The sequence below is a fragment of the Canis lupus genome, chromosome 31 (genome assembly GCF_011100685.1).
Source record: "Canis lupus familiaris isolate Mischka breed German Shepherd chromosome 31, alternate assembly UU_Cfam_GSD_1.0, whole genome shotgun sequence".
Taxonomy (NCBI): Eukaryota; Metazoa; Chordata; class Mammalia; order Carnivora; family Canidae; genus Canis; species Canis lupus.
The window spans coordinates 14,857,079-14,878,675 of record NC_049252.1 but is presented as its reverse complement, the minus strand read 5'-3'; positions in this window follow the sequence as shown (position 1 = coordinate 14,878,675).

Genomic DNA, 21,597 nt, shown 5'->3' with positions numbered 1-21,597 from the left:
TTTCCATCTCTTCTTAAAGGGTAGATACAGCAATGTCTAATACACACACTATTATCTCGTACATATTCCTACTTTATCTTAAAGAAACTTACATAAAGGCTACATAATGTTCCTCAGAACAGCAAAAAGCAAATCATAGCAGTTTAACTTAGGAATTCTTAATTTAAAGAGCATCCCAACACTGATATATCACTGCTTAAATTCTGTTATTAAGCTTTGCTCATGTGGAAAGTGACATGTCTAAGCCAGAAGTTATTTAGCAATTATTTCTCATTTTTCTATTAGGTGTACACACAACCAGTAAAGATGTCTTTCCAGGGATGATTCCATAAAGGCTGACTGGCAAATGAGAGCCTTCTCATCACTCAATCATTTGGAAAAGAGTGGCCATTTTCTATATAATCAATTCCATTAGCCATTTTGATGGTCGATAGCTCAGCAATTCATTGTGCAGTAATCAGATTCATTTGTCTCAAGCACTGAAATAATCAAGTATTTTTTCAACCTTCCATCTCATACATTTAATTCTATGGCTAAATGATGCGAAATCAAAATTATGTCACAAGAAAATAAAATGAGCTTCTATTCCAAGATAAATATCATAAAATTTATTTTTAACTCCTTATTCTTTAAAAACAAAGGTTACCACTTTAATAAATTACATCAAGATAAGTTTAATCTACATATAATCTGCAAGTAACAACGTATGGTGTGTTACATGAATGAATCGAATAATCAAATAAAAATTACTAATAACTAGAAGAAGTGTCTGAGTTTGGGAGATAAATCAAGTGAACTGTATCTTCAGGTAAAGCTTTTTTTTAAATACTTGGCCATTTCTTCCTCCCTAAAAAAGCATTTTAAAAAAAGGAGTTGAGGAGCACCTGGGTGACTCAGTCAGTTAAGCATCTGCCTTTCACTGAAGTCATGATTCTGGTGTCCTGGGATCAAGCATCATGTCAGGCTCCCTGTTCAGTGGGAAGTCTGCTTCTCCCTCTTCCCTTTGCCCCATCCCCTGCTCATGTTCTCTCTCTCTCTTGCTCTCTCTCTCTCTCTCAAATAAATAAATAAAATTAGTTGAAATCTCAGTGTGAATATTATATTTTTTTAATTTAGGTAAATAATGCTAGTTGAAAAATCATTAGAAATCATGCAGGTAAAAGATAAAGCAAATGGGAAAAGGGTTTTTTTTTTTTTTTTTTTTTTTTTTTTTCTGGCCTAAAGAGAATAATTTAAAGGACAAAAAAATGTCAGAATCTTACTGAAATTTTAAATCAATTTAATATAATCGTTGGAAGTACAAAAAGGCTTCATGCCATGCCATACATTACCAATGCAAAAAATGGATGGTGATTAAAGATAATCATTCAAGAAGACTGCAATTGATGCATTTATTAAGGTAAAACTACATTCTGAAACCAATTCAAAATGCAACCAATTTCACATGTTCCTGAATTTTTTATTCACCTTATGGATGTCATTTTTTAAACTGGTTGCTTGGCATTGCTCTCAGATTTTCACCTTAATTTTACTTTAAAATCCCTTACACTAGTCCTAACCTTGTATTCCAGATCAAAGTCAGTAATATTTTGTCTATTTCAAAAAGTTTTCCAATGCAGTGGTATTAATAATGGCTACTCCACTATCTACAGAGACTAAAGGCACAGCAAATGGGAGAAGTGTCGCTAGACTGCACTGAGACGGTTTATAATAGTTCCTGTCCCCAAAGTAATTACTTATCTAATGTTATTGTTATTGAAGAGGTTATATGCTGATAAGTCTTTCAAAGGCTTAGCCTTTGAATATCAACATATGAACTTTAATAATAAATGAGACATTGAAATACATGGAGATAATAATATTTTTTTCAAATGCCATTATAATGAACTCCAGTATAACACATTTTGAAATTAAAAGACGATGGAATGTAAAGACTAAACTTTTATGGATGTATTTGATGTAAGAAGTCCTCCATCCTCAGAGAGGGGTGGGGTGGGTAGCAGGCTGTGAGTCTGACATGTTGCAGATGGAATTCCATTTGCAAGATTATATTCTTGTAATTGTTTAGACAGTCAGCAAGGATTTCCCTACCTTTTCATGGATTTTTATTCCTTTCTGATTTTTTACATTAAATAAACATTTCTTTCTCTCTTAAGAAAATACCTGCAGATTTTTTTCTAGGAATACGCAAAATTGGGACCATACTTTATGGTTTGCAATTTACTTACTTAAATAAGTTATGACTAGCAAAAATCCACACTATTAAAATTCCTACCTTCAGCATAGATTCTAACTCTTTCAACTCATTTTTGCTAGAACCTTTCTCCTCCATCCTCACCTGAAGTCTAAAGCCCTCACACTCAACAATTTTTCTAAAATAAGAGGGGTAGAGTGGGAGAGGCTTCATCCATGCAACTGCCAGTCCGGTCCTGAGAACCATTTCTCACTATAATTGCAAATGACAAACTAATGTTCATCACTAAGTACATTCTGACAGAAATTACAGAGTAGCCATAAGTAGAGCTTCCAAATAATCAGAGCTCCTTAAAATCGCTTTTCATTTTTTTAAAAAATATTTTATTTATTTATTCTTGAGAGAGAGAGGCAGAGACACATGCAGAGGGAGGAGCAGGCTCCATGGAGGGAGCCCGACGTGAGACTCGATCCCAGGACTCCAGGATCACACCCTGGGCTGAAGGCAGGTGCTAAACCGCTGAGCCACGCAGGCTGCCCTAAAACTGCTTTTCAATCAACATTACATATTTCTTATTTTTCTTTTTTGCTAATCCACTATTAATATTTTGAAAACTAGAGACTTTAAGGTAGGCTATTAACTGAATACTTGGCCATGTAATTCAGTAAATCAGTTAAACTATTTAAAAAATAGATTTGTTTGAACAAGTTACTGTATCCTTCAATGAAAGAACTGAAAAAACCTGAGAGTGATACCAACATGTGTTGAAGTGAGTGCCTACAAGGAGGCCCTCATATTGTCTGGCATGAAACATAGCTCTCACTATATATCTTTAATTTCCCTGTACTTGTTTTCTAGGGGTGCCATAATAGAATACCACAGGCTGGGTGACTTAAGCAACAGAAATTTGTTTCTTAGAGTTCTGGAGCCAAGAAGTCCAAGATCAAGGTGTCAGCAGATTTGGTTTCTTCTCCTGAGGTCTCTCTTTGGCTTGCTCATGGCCACCTTCTTGATGAGCATCCATCTGTGCATGTAAGCCCCTGATATCTGTGTGTCCACATTTCCTCTCTGGATTAGAGTCCACCCTAGTGGTCCATTTTAATTACCTCTTTAAAGTTCATATCGGGGATCCCTGGGTGGCGCAGCGGTTTGGCGCCTGCCTTTGGCCCAGGGCGCCATCCTGGAGACCCGGGATCAAATCCACATCGGGCTCCCGGTGCATGGAGCCTGCTTCTCCCTCTGCCTGTGTCTCTGCCTCTCTCTCTCTCTCCCTGTGTGACTATCATAAATAAATAAAAATTTTTAAAAAAAAAAAAGAAAAGCTGAAAGCTTAAAAAAAAAGCTGAAAGCTTTAAAAAAAATAAAGATCATATCTTTAATACCATATTCTCAGGTATTAGAGGTTATGAATATGAATTTGGAAGGGGCCTATTTCTGCCTGTAATAGTCCCCTAAAGTTATACTTCCCAGAAAACATGGTAGCAAGAAACTAAGCATATTTCTGCTTCTATAATGGCAGAGACCAATTTCTTCTTCTATCTACATGATTATCTCTATCCCCATTCCAGGGTCCATTCCATAAAGATGTTATGAGATCTTTTATTCATGGAGAAAGTGGGGTGGATTGTCTCCCCAGTTACCAGTCCCTAGAAAGGATCATTCAAACCTGCAGCATCATATAAGAAGGAACGATACTGAAATAAAATATTCAAATGTGAATTAAATAATATTGACAGATTCCCTAATTGCAGCTTTAAAAATCAGATACAAAGTTATATAATTAAGAGAAAGGAAATTATGAGCTTCTCTCTTAAAATTGAGCAATTTCTGGCCTGAAAACCTTAGTTTACAGGAAAAGAAATGTTGCATATTTATGAAATAAGATTAGAAATCAAGTATATAATTTCCTAGCTTTTTAATAACCCAAAATAAAATACATTACCTTATATTTCACAGGAAATGTAATCTAGTAGCATAAATCATGAGCTGAGGGCATGAAAAAAGAAATTCCAAGTTTCCAAGTAATTTTAACTCTAACCCAGCTTTAGAGTCAGCAGTCAGTATCAAAACCCTTCATAACCCCTCCAACAAAACTGGCTGTAGATTCATACATTGGGTGAGTGGTCACTGAGATGTAACAAATACTTGCCTTTCAAATTTTCTGATGAAGCAGCTAAATTGGATTATTTGCTTATATTTAACAGCAATGCGTCATTATCAACTGTGGGCTTCCCTCCTTCTCAAATGTGCCATCGCAGCATTTCTCTTCAGTTTTTTTTTCTTTAATGCATTCTTTAATACTGTCAAACAATTAACCAAAACTTCACTTGAGCACTTGCTGCCAAGGAAAATCCAAGTGCTACAGTCTCTCATATTCTGTCAGATTTGTCTCCAGTACTGCATTTAATAAGTGACTTGAATGATGAACGATCACTTGCTTTGCTAAAATGTTGAGACTTTCCCCCTAAGCGTCTTAAAAATTTTAATCTAATGTCTGTCTGCCTTTGTTACTCAGCTTCATCAGCAGCTTGATTGCAATCTCCAGACGTGCAATGCTTTGGTTAAAATCCTTCACTTATTAAATAGCACTTTACTTATCATCTTACCAGGAAAGAACTAACACTACTGACACAAAATTTCAAGGATCCAAGTACATATGGCTTTCTTAACTCTCAAATATCCTTGAGTGAACTATGTGCATTATTTATTAATTATAGAGGTCCATGTGTTTTTCGCATTCATTTATTCATTAAATTCACAGGTTTATCATACAATATTTTTTGGTGCATATTATTAGCCAAGTATTCTATTAGGGCCTGGAGATACAAAGATGAAAGAGACAGTCTATGCCTAAAGGAGGTTGACAATGCCTTATAGTGCTTATGACAATGCAAAACTGCTGATAATAGGTTGAATCAGGAAGTAAGTGTGATTGGCAGTCTCTCTTCTGCTGTCCTGCCTACCACTCCTTCACAGCATACTCAATAAACTTCTATCTCCTTTAAAAAAAAAAAAAATGGAAGACAGAAAGTTGGCTACAAAGGGAATTTGTGAGTGAGCATGTGTGAGTACGTGTGTGAGTATGCACCCTCATATTCAAAGAGCAAACTATATAGATAACCATGATATTATTAGTGAGTACGTGCATGGATCTTTTCCATGGAGCCTACCTATAAAAGCTATCCTTCAACTAGTAGTGGCAACCACCATTTTCAGAAGCAAAAGCTGCCTTTGATTTAAAAATGACCTTCATTCAGACAACACACGATGATAGGATAATTGCTATAACTACATATGCAAATAATCTGAAGCTGTGAGCCCATTGTGTTAATAGCAATATTCTTATTTACTCTGCTTTCACTTAATTAACTTAAGCAACTACTGAAATTCATTACACATGCTCGATTTATATTCATTTGTATTAATTTTATCAAAAACTATCAAATTCCTAGTTTGTGTCAGGCATTATATTTGCAATGAGAATAAATTAGTAAGTAAAAAAGTCCTAGACAAAGTCCCCACCTTAGAGCTCTCATAGGAGAGATGGGAGTATTTAAATATACCACAATTTAAAATAATTTATAATTGTGGTAAGTACTAACAAAGAAAGGCACTTAGAGGAATCCTCTGACCAAGGGCAGGAAGACAATGAAGAGTTCTTAGAAGTGACGATTTATCTACAATCTCAAGGAAGAATAGAAATAGGAGGCAAACTCCTATTTAAATACAAACAGCTCAGGCAGGGAGCATGTTTTGTGTTCCATACAAAATCTTAGCCACTGTTGGTATTTATATTTTAATTTTTGAATGACTTACAAGTTCTTGATGACTAAACTCAAAGTGTTGCTAATGGTTTTAATGAATATCAAAGTTCTCCTGTTGCTTCTGTGAGCCACAGTGGGCATCAGCTTTGGAGTGGCCACAGAAGACAGCATCCTCATCTCATGACCCAAATATATAATCACTCTCTTTTCCTTCCCTACTCTTCTAACCCACCCCAACTACCTGTTCCTGCTGCTGCTTTTAGCTTCCTAGAGGTGAGTGGCTCAAGAAGAGGCTTCTCAGTGCCCCAGCCATCTCTCCATACCTTGTACACTACAGCTGGAAAGTTAAAAGGGCAGGGGCCAGACCAGCAGTTTCCTCTCTTTTGCCCAGTTGCTGTCCATTTGCTGTGTTGAACTCTGTGTAGAACTTATGCCTCAGACTCTCTTTGCCAATGCTTTTTGCATGTCTTCTGCTCCCAAGTCTCTGGCTGCTTCTGCACATACCCTGAACACTCTGTGCCTGTTTTCTATGGTTGTGGAGAGTGAACAAATAAGTATGTAGAACAGTTTTTTATATGGTATTGGTCGCAGTTATACTAGTGTCTATCTACATCTGTATTCTAACAATATCCTATCATTAAAAGTATAATTTTAAAAATAAAGAAAAAAGAAAAGAAATAGGAGGCAAAGAAGAGCCTGAGTATAAGGGGCCATCTAGAAAGGGGGAATCACCTTTAGTGATGAGCAGCCAATCACACTGAGGAATAGAGTAGATGGAGAATACAAAATAGGAGTGAAAATGTAAATAAAAAATGAAATGCAGGGGTGTCTGGGTGGCTCAATTGGTTGAGTGCCCGGATATTGACTTCAGCTCAGGTCATAATCTCAGGGTCATGAGATTGAGCCCCAGGTCAGGCTCCATGCTCTGTACAGAGCATTTGCTCCTCCGCACACACTCTTCTCCTTCTTTCTTTCTAAAATACATAAAAATTTTAAAAAATTTTAAAAAATTTAAAAAAAATAAATGCAGAAAAGGAGGATAAATGCCAGGCTAGGTTAGGCCTAGAGGCCATGTTCAAATTATGATTTTTATCTTAAGATAAAGATACAAGGAGAATACACTAAGAAATTTTTTAAAAACTAGGTATTTTATTCAGGTATGATTGACATATAGAAGTCTGTTCATATTTAAAGTATACAATTGATAAGTTTAGAGATAACTATACCCCCATGACACTATCACCACAATCAATGCCATAAGCATACCACCTCCAAAAATTGCCTCTCCACCTCATTTTATTTATTCTTTATGTGCTAAGAATGCTTAACATAAGACCTATCTCTTAGCAAAATTTTAAGTATAAGATGTAGCATTGTCAACTATAAGCACCATGCCATACACTCAATCTCTAAGACATACTCATCTTGCATAATTGAAACTTTGTACCCTTTCACCAACACCTTCTTATTGCCCCCCAAGGCTCTGGGAACTACTATTCTACTCTCTGCTTCCATGAATTTGACTATTTTACATTTTTTTATAGATGTAGGATGATGTAATATTTGTCCTTCTGTGGCTGCCTTATTTCATTTACCATAATATCCCCCAGGTTCATCTATATTGTCACAGATGGCAGGATTTCCAGAGATGACTGCTTCTTCAAAATGTTGAAATGATATTCGTTATCATTCTTTGATCATATAAATAAGAATTCTTTGGATGTTTACAAATTGCAAATCTCCTGAATATATTTTAATCCACTATTATTCAACCAACCAAAACATAAAATCCTCACAAAAATGTAATTTATTTGGAAATGGTCATGGTTACTTCTCTTTTTTCTCAAATATTATTAACCTTGGTGGGTTTCTTGCAAACACACCTATTTATACCCCAAGGGTACATGATTGATTCTCTCTTAAATCAATTTTTTCCCAGAGAAAAATCTGTATACAAATAGGAACAGTCCACTTTAAATTAATTAATGTCATGCTGTTTGTCTTCAATATATCTTCAGTAAATAAATGAAAGGAAGTCAGTAACATGTGGCAGTATGCTCACTGAATCTTAATCCCGAGGTCCATTCTCCCACCAACAAGTCTTTCCAGCGCTTCAGCCATTTTCTCTGTTCACTCTGATCTCTGAGTCAATGAGCAGTTCTTCTGCATCAGTCTTTATTCCTCAGAGGTTCATAAATGATAAACACAGCTGGATTGTCAGCAAACGTCTAATCTGGAAACAATCTCTATCATCTCTCTTGTAAACTTTTTGGATCTATGCTAATTCCATGGTCAGTTCTTTGAAGTGATGTTTCAGTTCAATCCTCATTTTTGGAACTTTCATCAAACCAGCCATATCCTGCTGTTTTTGTCACTCCTTTTTTAGTTTTTCTGAAACTGTAATTATAATTCCCTACATCATAATATAGAATTGTCTTTTTCAAAATCTGAAGAAATAATGGTTTTCTGTAGGGGCTGATTTTTTCTTTTTTTTTTTTTTTTTCTTTATCTTTTTCTCTCTCTTTCTATTGATCTGGATATGATTTTTCTTTGAGAGTATATGTTTTCTGCATTGCAATTAATATGTCAATCCCCAACCTCAGGACAGGATCTGGGCTGCTGCTTATAACCTTCAACAATGTAATAAACTTGTACTATTTGGTAAGTCTTTGTCATCAAATTCACACTATGACTTTTATGGTCTGGTGATTCTTTATTTTTTACATTCTTCCTATTCTCCTTCCTCCTACTGCTCCAGCACCAATTTCACTTGTTGATAGAAACCACATCTTCTATCAAGTCTGAATCCAGGGATTATGTCAATCACAAACAACACATTGCCCCTTTGTCCCATGAGTCTATATTTCATGATTTATTTTGATCATCATTTTCTGCTAAATACAAGATTTTCATTGTTTTCATTGTTTCATATATCTGGCTTGCACAAATGTTGAGAACCAATAAAATAAAATCACCTTTATCCTGGGTTGTGTCAAGTTTAAACATAGCAAAGTTCAGTATTACATTAAAAAATCGGCATCTTTTACAAATGAAAAGATGTTCAACATCATTAATCATCAAGGAAATGCAAATCAAAACCATGATGAGCTATTATGTCACACTTGTTAGAATGGCTAAAATCAAAAACACAAGAAATAAGTATTGGTGAGGATGTGGAGAAAAAGGAGCCCTCATGCTTAACTCCTGGGGTTCTGACTCAGATACAGGATGGACAGTGTCATTCACAGAGAGAAAGTATTGGGAAAAGACTGGGTTTTGCAAGTTAGGAATACACAGTAAAGTAAAAAATCATGAGTTTGAATTTTTGAGTAACTGAAAGAAACTTTAGAGGACACAAATGAAAAACTGACATCTGAAAAAAGGTTCTAGGGTTCATTTGGGATGACCAGATATACTACTCTGCTCATGCTGCCACAACAAAATACTACAGACTGAATGCTTAAGCAATAGACATTTATTTCTCAAAGTTATGGCAGCTACAAGTCCATGTTCAAGGTGCCTGCAAATTCATTTTCTGAAAGCCTTCTTTCTAGATTGTAGATAGCCACCTGCCTGCTGTGTGCTCATATAGCCTTTCCTCTGCATGCAGAGGAAGAGAGAGAGAGACAGAGAGAGAGCTCTTTAGTCTCTCTTCTTATAAGGACACTACTCCTATTTGGATTAGGATCCTACTCTGATGACCTCATATAATTTTAATTTCCTTAGAGGCCTGATTTCCAAATGCAACTTTACTGGGGGGCTAGGACTTCAACATATGAATTTTGTGGGAACAAAACGATTTAGTGCATAACACCAGGTCAGAGATGTAATTTTGTGAATTATCCTCATATAGGGGGTGACTGAAGGAAGAGGAACTGATAAGACCACCTTAGGAAGGTATAAACAAAGGAGAAACTAAAATGAGCAATGAATCTGCAGACAGCAGAAATTTGGGATGGTTATGGGAAGATTATCCTGCAAAGTAGGCAAAAAAAAGTTATGATGATAGAGTATAATGAAAACCATAAGCCTGGAATCAAGAAAGAGAATGTTAAGTGCTCATGAAAGGCCAAGAAAGAGTATAACTGAAAAATATCCATTCTGTACATAGTGTCACAGAAGAGGCCTTAGCGGGAGATATTTCAGAAAAGAGACAGGGCTGGAAGATAGACTAGAGTGAGCTGAGAACAAAGTGGGGGTGGGGTGAGGGGAGAGAATTGCCTGTGAAAGGGAGGTGATATACATGGGGAGAGTTTCAGGGTTAGGTAAGTTATTTTTGTTTTAAGTGGAGGGGAAGTTAAATTTAGTTTAAAGATGATGGGATAGGCACAGCACAGAGAATTCTTAGGGTAGTGAAACTATTCTTCGTGATACTCTAATGGTGGATACACATTATACACATTTGTCAAAACCCACAGCCTCCACAACACCAAGAGTGATTCCTAATGAAATTATGGACTTTGGGCAATAGTGATGTGTAAACGTAGGTTCATCTACTGTGAAAAAAAAAAAAAATAGGTACCAATCTGGTACAGGATTTTATTAGGGGGTTAGGCTATGCATATGTAGTTTCAGGGACATATGGGAACTCTCTGTACTTACATTACCATCTTACCATCATACTTTCTTTTTAAGCTAAGGACAGATTGATCTTATAATTCTAATCCAAAATTCTTTCAGTATCTGCCTTGTCATGATCATGTCCTACAAAATTCCTACTCTCCCACTATGTCTTGCCATCATGGAATAGCTAAAGATTTTGGGGAAGTAGCAAGTATTGTTTCAATATTAGTGGCTAGTTTTCTAAACTAGCCTGCTACATTATCCAGCTATAACATGGATAATGTCCTAAAGCCAAATTAATAATGACATAATCAAAAGCCAGAAAAAAAAATAGAAAAAAAAATTGTAGAATTTGCATTTGGTCTTGAATTTGATCTTCTAATAGAACAAATTCTTTATCACACCACCAGTTGGTTTGGTTTTTCACCTCTCTGATCTCTCTTTCTTTTCTCTCTCTCTATATATGTATATATACATTTTTATTACAGATAAATATATTGTGTGTGCTATCACATATAATAGCTATGCATCATATGTATGCATGATTTGCTATATATAAATGATATATGGCCATAAATTGTATGTATTTGTCATACACCATACATGTGACATATTAGGTTTATGTATATGTGTGATATATAGCTATAGAGAGAGATGAGAGAGATCTGTGATAAAAATGTGTAGCTATGAGTATAATTATCCTGGTATAAGTTGGTATAGAGTTGCTTTCTTCTTTGTGATTTTCAGTCCTCAGAATTGCAATAACTTTGCAAAGCAATCTATTACCTCCAGCACAACTCCTTACCTACTTGTTGTATGTGTCACATCTGTCAAATGAAGTAGAAGAACATTTGTCCAAAATAAATATTAGGAAATAGATGACTAGATTTCCTGTGTTTCTCCAAAGATATTCTGCTATTGACTTGCTTTTGTAAAACTACTTAAAAGTCTTGATATAGTCAATGACCAAATGGAAGTTCATTTCTAAAATATAATCTCATTTTCAGTAAAGTCACTATAAAATTTTGGTCCTTCCAGTCACCACAAAACAATCAGTGTCAGACCAGGTCAGCATTTTAATGGAAACCAAACAAAACTACCTTGGCTTACTTCTGGCATTGGAGATTCTCTAGGCAACAAAATATCTTCTGAGGTCAATGCAGAATTGCAACATCAGCATTTCAATAAATAGTACTTTCAGTTAGCAATGACAATATGAATGATGTAAAGGTCCTATGGTTCTTTGGCAAGAGAAGAAAATATTTCCCCTTTCTTATTTGCCAATTTTAATTTTATATTATTACATCTTTTCTCTTCCATTATATTTAGCTATTTGTAACAGTCTTCATCCCTTTTTCTAAACTTTTTGGCAGAATTGTTTAGATGTAGCTAGCACAACTCTTTCAGAATTGGTCTCCTCCTGAATTCACCACTGAGATACTGTGTGGTTTCCATATTAGATATATAATCTATAAAAAGTTTGAGCTTGGGATCCCTGGGTGGCGCAGCGGTTTAGCGCCTGCCTTTGGCCCAGGGTGTGATCCTGGAGACCCGGGATTGAATCCCACATCGGGCTCCCGGTGCATGGAGCCTGCTTCTCCCTCTGCCTGTGTCTCTGCCTCTCTCTCTCTCACTGTGTGCCTATCATAAATAAATAAAAATTAAAAAAAAAAAATCTTCTAGGGATCTCTGGGTGGTGCAGCGGTTTGGCGCCTGCCTTTGGCCCAGGGCGCGATCCTGGAGACCCGGGATCGAATCCCACATCGGGCTCCCGGTGCATGGAGCCTGCTCCTCCCTCTGCCTGTGTCTCTGCCTCTCTCTCTCTGTGTGTGACTATCATAAATAAATAAAAATTTAAAAAAGAAATCTTCTAAAAAAAAGTTTGAGCTTGAAAACTGCTATATTAACCATGATATGAATATTAAACTTATTGAGATGTATGCAGTATACCTAAAGAGAAATTTGATACATCCTGCAATATTTTTCTATTTCCTCAACATTTGAAAATCTATTTAGACATGAATTAAAGAAAAATAAATATATTTGTGGGAGCTTAAAACTTCTATTTCCTTAGCTTAAACTTGTCAACTAACACAATCAGGTTGAAAATCATGTTAACAAAATCTGAAGTGACAAATTTAATTCATATCGTTCAGAGAGCATCCCTCAAAATAGTACCCAGAGGATGCTTCCCTCATATCAGACCACTGTCTGATTAGAGCTGTGCTATGTAGGAAAGATAAATCAGTGCTGGTCCAAAGATGCCAGTATGTTTGAATGGAAGCACATGGAGACAGAATCTGTTGTAAAACTATCCACCCTCTCTTAGCAAATCTCCTTATATCCCTGAGTGATTTCTCATTCAGTTAGTACTTCTAACAAAGTACAAACTTAGTTCTTTTAACAAGGAGCTGTCCAGGGATGTCTGGGTGTCTGATCAGTTGAATCTCCAACTCTTGATTCTGGCTCAGGTCATGATATAGAGCCCTGAACTGGGCTGGGGGGCTGGGTGCGAAGCCTGTTTGGGCTTCTCTCTCTCCCTCCCTCTCCTCTGCCCCTTCCCCACTCATGCTCTCTGTCTCTCTCTGTCTCTTTCTCTTTAAAAAAAAAAAAACAAACAAACAAGCAGAAAAACCCTAAAAAATTGTCCAAGTATTTTGTTATTTACCAAAGGAAGAGACCAGGCTACAAAATGAAACATTGTTGAATTGAAAGGCTCTAGCCTTAAAAATCAGAATCCCTGGGTTCTGGCCCCTGTCCCTCCACTAATCAGTTGTGGGTTAGGCACATTTCACAAATTTGGAGCTCATTTGTTAAATGAGTACATTATTTTTAAAAAATAAAATTACATAGGTTTTTTATAACACCCTATAAAATTAGCCATTACTATTAGAAAAACAACTCAAATGCATGCTCTACTGATTATCACCATTATTATGTAAGAAATGAAAATTAGCCTTTTAGCACAAATACCAAGACTTCCAATCTATTTGGTGATGAACTTCTAGTAAACCTCACTTTCTTCCTAGGAGCAATTTAAAGTCTAAAAATAGAATCCTTCCTAGAATCCTAAACAAATTTCCAGGGAAGCTGATAATTAACAGAATAGCTAAAATGTTTCTTTTCCTGCCTTAAAATCATTTTTATTATGTCTATCTACAAAAGATGTCCTGCCATACATGTTTTGGCTCTTAAGTCCACAGTTTTACACATCTGAGATTTTAGTTGATTTTCTTGACTACTGTTTTTCATTATTCTATTTCATTAAGAAACATTTTTTTTAAAGGGTCTTTCTTAATTTATTGAAACACAATGTTCTTTTCAAGGCCACCATAATTTGGGATAAGCCAAATGATTTCTTCATCAACAGCAAACTTTTTATCATCCTATCTTTCTGCCTAGAGCATCATATATTTAAGAAACTGTTATAGGAAGTCTACTAAATCACCAAAGTTGCTATGTCAGAGAGGCCAAACATTTCTTAGAATCTCTGCCAGATGTACAATTTGCAAAGTCATGTTAAAAGCATTTTGCTTGGTACTTTCATTAAAGTTCTAAAATACTCTTCCATCAGACTTGTAAATATAACATGACAGTTTTTGATTTCAAATAATTGGACATTGCCCCTCTAAGACGTCTTTAATAACAGCATCATCAAATTAATTAGGAAGATGAAGATGAGTTTCTTTGAGTGAGTCAAGTATCTACGTCATATACAATATCTATTCCACTGTATAGAAGGAAAAGACAAAGCTGTACCTAACCCTTTAGTCACACCATAATTTAAAAGCAAGTTAAGTTCTTTATAGATTTTGGATACTAGCCCAAACATCTCCCATTCCGTAGGTTGCCTTTTAGTTTTATTGACTGATGCCTTTACTGTGCAAAAGCTTTTCATCTTAATGAAGTTCCAGTAGTTCACAGGCACTATTTTAATTATAGGCCCTAGTGATCATTAATAAATGTATATATTTTTATTCTAACTTCAAATATTTTTGTTGTTGTTGCTTTCATAGCACATTCCTACTTAAACAACTCTACGACTCTGCTGGGATAACCTAATAGGCACTTCAAACTCAACATGAGCAAATGTAAACTCTTGGATCTCAGTGCCCCCTCCCAGCCCCACTCCCCACTGTAAATCTTTTCCCCCAGTCTATTCCTTCACAGCAAATGGCACCAATATCTACTCTACTGTTCAAACCTGAGTCATTCTTGGTTCTACTGTCTCCCTACTCTGCACATTCAATTTATCTGCAAGTCTTGACATTCCTACCCTCAAATATATTTTGAATCTCATCTGCACTGCTACTACCTTCATCCAATCCACTGACACCAATGCCCTGAACCACTGCCTCTAAATGAGCTCCCTGCACCCACTCCAACTCTTCCAGTCCACACCTCAACAGCCAGGATAAGATTTTTAAAACAAAAACTTGTCTTAAACATTGCTTCATACTGCAATTCAGATAAAACGCTACCTCATTCCAAAGGCCTATGAGGCCCCACAAATCCGAACATCCAATGGTCCTGCACACAATCTCATTTTACAATCCTTTATTAACTGTGCTTAAAATATCTTGATCCTCTTTTGGTTTTGCCTCCCACACCTAAAAAAATAAAATAAAATTGCCCTTGATGGATGTGCTTTCTCTAAGGATCCCATCTTAGTAGATTTCATACCACTTCCTCCCGCACCCCACTCTGTTGATCTCATCACCTGCTCTTTCCATTGCCTTCAGAGCACTTATCATTGTCTACATATATGTAGTTACTTGTTTGCTTAACTCTTAATTGACTTTCTCCTCCATTAAACTGTTAGCTCCCTGAAGGCAGAGACCACATCTCTTATATCACCTGTGCCTAGCTTGGCAAATATTGGTAGATGTATGAGTTACACTGCTGTTATGGACTAAATTATGTCTCTCCAAACTTCATATGTTGAAGTTCCAATTCCTAGTACCTCAGAATGTACTCATATTTGGAGATAAGGTCTTTTTTTTTTTTTAAGATTTTACTTATTTATTCATAAGCGACACAGAGAGAGAAGGCAGAGACACAGGCAGAAGGAGAAGCAGGCTCCATGCACGGAGCCTGATGTGGACCTCGATCCCGGGTCTCCAGGATCACACCCTGGACTGAAGGGGGCGCTAAACCGCTGAGCCCCCCGGCCGCCTGGAGATAAGGTCTTTACTGACATGATTAAGCAAAAAGGCCATCAGGGTGGCTCCTAATCAAATCTGACTGGTGTCCTTAAAAGAGTAGGAAATTTGGAACACTGAAGACACCAGGGATGCATACACACAGACAAAAGCTCATGTGAAGGCATAAGAAGGCAGCCACCTGCAAGTCACAGAAAGAGGCTTCAGGATAAACCAAACCTTCCAACACCTTAATATTGGGCTTCCAGCCCCCAGAACTGTAAGAAAATATATTTTTGTTGTTTAAGCGATCTAGTCTGTAACATTTTGTTATGGCAGCCCCAGCAAACAAATACAACTGGAATTAAAATGTAAATAGATTTCACTCATGTGGAATTTAAGAAGCAAAACAAAGGAAAAAAAGAGACAAAAAAAATAGACTTAAAATACAGAAAACAAACTGGTGGTTACCAGAGGGAGGTGGGTGGAGGATGGGTGAGATAGGTGATGGGGATTAAGAGTACATTTATCCGGGGATCCCTGGGTGGCGCAGCGGTTTGGCACCTACCTTTGGCCCAGGGCGCGATCCTGGAGACCCGGGATCGAATCCCACGTCGGGCTCCCGGTGCATGGAGCCTGCTTCTCCCTCTCCCTCTGCCTCTCTCTCTCTCTCTCTCTCTCTCTGACTATCATTAATAAAAAATTTAAAAAAAAAGTACATTTATCCTAATGAGCACTGAGAAATGTATAAAATTGTTGAATCATTATATCATACAACTGAAACTGATATAACACTGTATGCTAATTATACTTCAATAAAAAATTTTCAAATAAAAATTAAACGTAATTAGAAAAACAAATCACATTATATTCTTAAGTGGTATTGTTATGCATTTGAGTCATGTTTGATCTTGAATTCACAGTTGTAACACAGTGCTGTGTAAATTCCAGATTTGTTCATTATCTAGTCAATCTGGTTAACAGATAAATTCTAAAATTTTCCACTCGGATTTGGCAAACTTCTAAAATTTTCCGAAAGGATTTGTCAAACTTACTTCTTTATATCTGCATAAATGACAACTTTGACTAATATGCTTCTGTAACACAGATCTGCCTCAGTCATTCAACAGTTGACAAGATTATTCAAATGTATTACCACCAGCTCTTACCAAAGCTGAAGCCTACAGACTATGCTGTTTATATTACATAGACAACACAAGAACAATGTAGGTCATAAAAATTCTTTCCAAACAGAAAATAGTAATTTTATGTAGTTCCATAATTCTGCTTATCTCAATTCTTTCCAAACAGAAAATAGTAATTTTATGTAGTTCCATAATTCTGCTTATCTCAATTTTCAAATTTAAAATGACTAAATAATAATCACGTGTTCTTTAGTCTCATCTGAAAATCATTATAAACCAAATGTTTTTCAAGCTTTTGAAGTTCTGAACATTACAACAAATCTGTAGCCAGTCTGCTTTAATAGGTCTACAACTGACTGTGGAGAGTGTGTTACATTTCTGCCCCCCAGCCTCACTACTTTAAAGATGATGTCAAATAGAGGTGTTACATGTGGCAACCACTGTAAATACAAAATGGATCCAGAAAAAGGTTTTTCAGTCTACAGCATTATCAATATGTTTGGGAAGTTCTAAGGCTTATAATTACTCCTCATTTGAAAGCATTATTTCATCACTTGGCCATTCACTTTGAAGTTCAAAGATTATAAGCAGATTTTGTCATAGATCTAATATGCATATACAGAACTTTTGCCAATTTTTTTTGCCCACAGACTAATGGGTTTCAGAGTTTTTGTTACTCCTTTTCCTTTTGGTGCCACTTTTTTTTTTTCTTTTCTTAACTTGAGCTGTCGTCTCCCACTCTCAAGTATGGGGTTTTTCTAAATCCTCAGATATGAAAACAATATGCAAAACAAGATGTAACCATGAAAAGTCATAGACCCTCCTATCTAGTTCCTCTAACCATCTCATTCTTGTTCTCTCTCTCTCTTATCCCACCCAAACTGCCTCATCAGAAATTATCTCCTTTTAAAAAGGAAAAAAAAAGATATTTTAAAAATTACAAAAGCCCATATTATTTTCACAACAATTTCAGAGCTGAGTAGATGCCAAGAAACATTTCCAAGTTCCTCCAGAACCTCCACTTCTATTTAGGATTTCAGGAAAATATTAAAACTCTTATTATTGAGAGAAGCAAGTCAATTCCCCCTCTTTTTCTTAGGAAGACAGAGGTTTTAAGTTCGGCCTTGTTCACCTGACTGGACCATTGTTATCAATGCCAAAGTCCTTTCTCCACAAACAGCTTCCATACAGTCAAATATAACTAACCCACACATTCATCATGACCACCAAACATATTAAGTGCTCAACAAGTCATAAGTGGATGAGAAAAGGTGTGATGTTTTCCTGCAGACTGTGGAGATACAGCACAAATAATACAATGAAGGAGTTGGTTGCCATCTTCCTAAGATTGGTGTTTAGAGTTATGGAACCCCTGCCACATTTTTTTTTTTAATGCCTTCTTGTCCTCACTACTTGATGTGTGTGTTGCCTCACAAATTTTTGTCATGTTCACCTTCCACCATAGTGCTTCAGGTCAGACCAGGTGACATGATGCCTAAGTTGGCAGCTTTTCTCCAAGTTTCCCCTTCGAGGAGATCAATTACCCATACTCTTAGCACACATAATGGTTAGCCTGATTCCAACAAAAATGAGACCATAAGGATCACTGTATGTGGCAGTCTGGCCTTTACCAGTAATATTGGTTTCATACTCATTATAATGGTGAATATAGGAAAGGCCAGTGGTCGTTCCCTACCCTGGTCGGAAAGGAACGATGGTGCTATCTCCTGCCCAGCTGGAAGTAATTCAAGCAATCTAAAGTAATTATAGGAGTATATAGTTAGGAGACATAGAAAGGAGTTGAGCATATTTTAATAGTTGAAAATATTGCATTTTTAGTATTAAAACATATACTTAAACTCTGAGAGGGGAAGGGGACACCATATTCAAAGCTGTGGCCTCAAGACCCTTTATCCTTCATTTTACATTAAATAATCTCTCTCACACAGTTATCACAGCCAGGCTTCCTATATATCACCAATCACTATGGCATCAAAGGAGTGCAGTTAATCTAATTAGGTGATATTCAATTACCTGTGTTATGAAAAAGTATATATATATATATATATATATATATATATATATGCTTTCTCTTTCTGCCAGAGTCATTATTGATTAAATGGAGAAGGGTTAGAAGGAGCATCTATAAACTCAGATTTTCAGGCTTCTTGAGCCAAGATTAAAGTAGAGTTTGGGCAAAAAGTTGATTCTTGCATTTCTTCAAGTTGGTAGATTGAGCACTCAAACAAATCACCAGGTCCAGGGAATTGCTTATTTGGGGAGAATCCCTTGCTATATTATAATGCAAGTTAGCCCTAAACTTATAATTGTACTCTCTGACCTGTAAATTGGTATAGAAATATCAAATATAGAGACATGAAAATTAGCTCAGCTCTTGGGACCTTGTCCTTAAAGAACATTAGTCTCCTTTAATAATAAAAGAAGGCAAGAAATAATTACTGCCCTGATAGCAGTTGCACAGTGATGTCCCCAAAAGATAAAATGGTTATTTTGTGAAAACTAAACTAAGAAAATTAAGTCATCATTAAATGTTAGAGGACACATTCATTTTTTGGAGCAATACATAGGTGCAATTAGTCAGGCTTTTAGCATATATTATCTCAACTAGTGAAAATAATATTTTCTTTTTTTTTTTAATTTTTATTTATTTATGATAGTCACACAGAAAGAGAGAGAGAGGTGGAGACATAGGCAGAGAGAGAGAAGCAGGCTCCATGCACCAGGAGCCCGATATGGGATTCGATCCCTGGTCTCCAGGATCGCGCCCTGGGCCAAAGGCAGGCGCTAAACCTCTGCGCCACCCAGGGATCCCTGAAAATAATATTTTCATTTGGATTTTTAAACCTCTACTGTGTTCTAAGGGAACTCCTGATTTCTACCCTCAATAGTGAGTACCTTTCCTTCTACCAGCAATTGCCATTTTGGTAAATAACTTCATTCATTGGCCATTTGTTTGCAATAAAATCTCAGAAGTCATCTTTGATTCCTCTCATCCAATCCATTACCAAGTCAATGGTAGTCAACTCTACCAACTTACCAAGTCAATGGTAATCAACTCTTCAACTCTACCAAGAGTTTTTCATCTTTAAGCCTTTGTAATTCTTGTTTGCTCTACCTGGAGCACTCTCCTCTCAGACTTTTGATCCATCATTCTGGTCTCATCTCAAAAATTATACACTGCCCTTATACAATCCTTCCCTGGACATCCTACCCAAAATGCCCTCCTCTCATTATATTTTTCCTCATCTCCTTGTTTATTCTCATCACAGCACTCATCTAAATCTGGGAGGTTTGTCTTTTTTACTTCTTCTACATTCAAATGTAATCTACATGAAGGTGTAGGGCCTCTCTTGCTCACTGCTGAATCATTGACAACCAGCATAGTACCCAACATCATTGTCATTCCTATCTTGTCATTCCTATCTCAAAATCTCAATCTGTTTTTCTCATTCCATCTCTGGAACACCAGATTAGTCTGGGCCACTGTCATCTCTTATTTGGTCAACTACTATAGTCTTCTTATTTCACTCTCTCTACCTGAAAGCCCATTCTCTGCACTGTTGCTTAAATGTAGACCAAATGATACTCTAGTACCGATTCACCAATGGCTTCCCATGACCCTTAGAGTAAAAATTTCTAACTCCCTCCCATGGGCTACTCAACCCTTCAGAATTTGGCTTCTACCTGCTTCTCTAATCTCTCCGTTTTCTCCATCTTGCTCACTTTGTGGCCTCCTTTCTGTTCTTCAAAAAATATTTATTAGTGCATTAGTTTCCTGAGGCTGCCATAACAAATCACCACAAACTAGGTGAGAGAAATTTATTCTCTTACAGTTTTTGAGGCCAGGAACTCAAAATCAAACTGTTGGCAGAGCCATGCTTTCTCCAACGATTCTAGGAAAGAATCTTCCCTTGCCTCTTCCCAGTTTCTGATGGCTCTAGGTATTCCTTGATAATATCAGCTTAACTCCAATCTCTGCCTCTGCTTTATCATGACTTTCCCTCTGTGACTGTCTTCTCCTCCGCCATCTGCAATAAGGACACTTTTCACTGAATATAGGGCCTACGTTGTTAATCTAGGACAATCTCATCTCAAAATCCTTAATTTAAATATATCTGCAAAGACTTCATTTTTTCCAAATAAGGTTATACTCACAGGTTCTGAAGCATGGATATAACGTTTTGGAGTCCACCATTCAACTCTACCAAGAGTTTTTCATCTTTAAGCCTTTGTAATTCTTGTTTGCTCTACCTGGAGCACTCTCCTCTCAGACTTTTGATCCATCATTCTGGTCTCATCTCAAAAATTATACACTGCCCTTATACAATCCTTCCCTGGACATCCTACCCAAAATGCCCTCCTCTCATTATATTTTTCCTCATCTCCCTGTTTATTCTCATCACAGCACTCATCTAAATCTGGGAGGTTTGTCTTTTTTACTTCTTCTACATTCAAATGTAATCTACATGAAGGTGTAGGGCCTCTCTTGCTCACTGCTGAATCATTGACAACCAGCACAGTACCCAACATCTAGTAGCTGCTCAGGGAGTATTTATTGAATATATAAATACAGGCCTTACAACAACTCTGTGAAGTAGGATAAAACTAGCCGTCTGAAGAGTAGACTTGGCTAAATCAAAATCAATCCAAAATCCAATTAAGAGGAATAGGACACAATCTCAAAAACACATGACTGAGTTATTATTGATACAATAAAAGCTTATCTAGTTAATTATATTGCAATCTATATAAAGGGAAGAGGTTTCTCT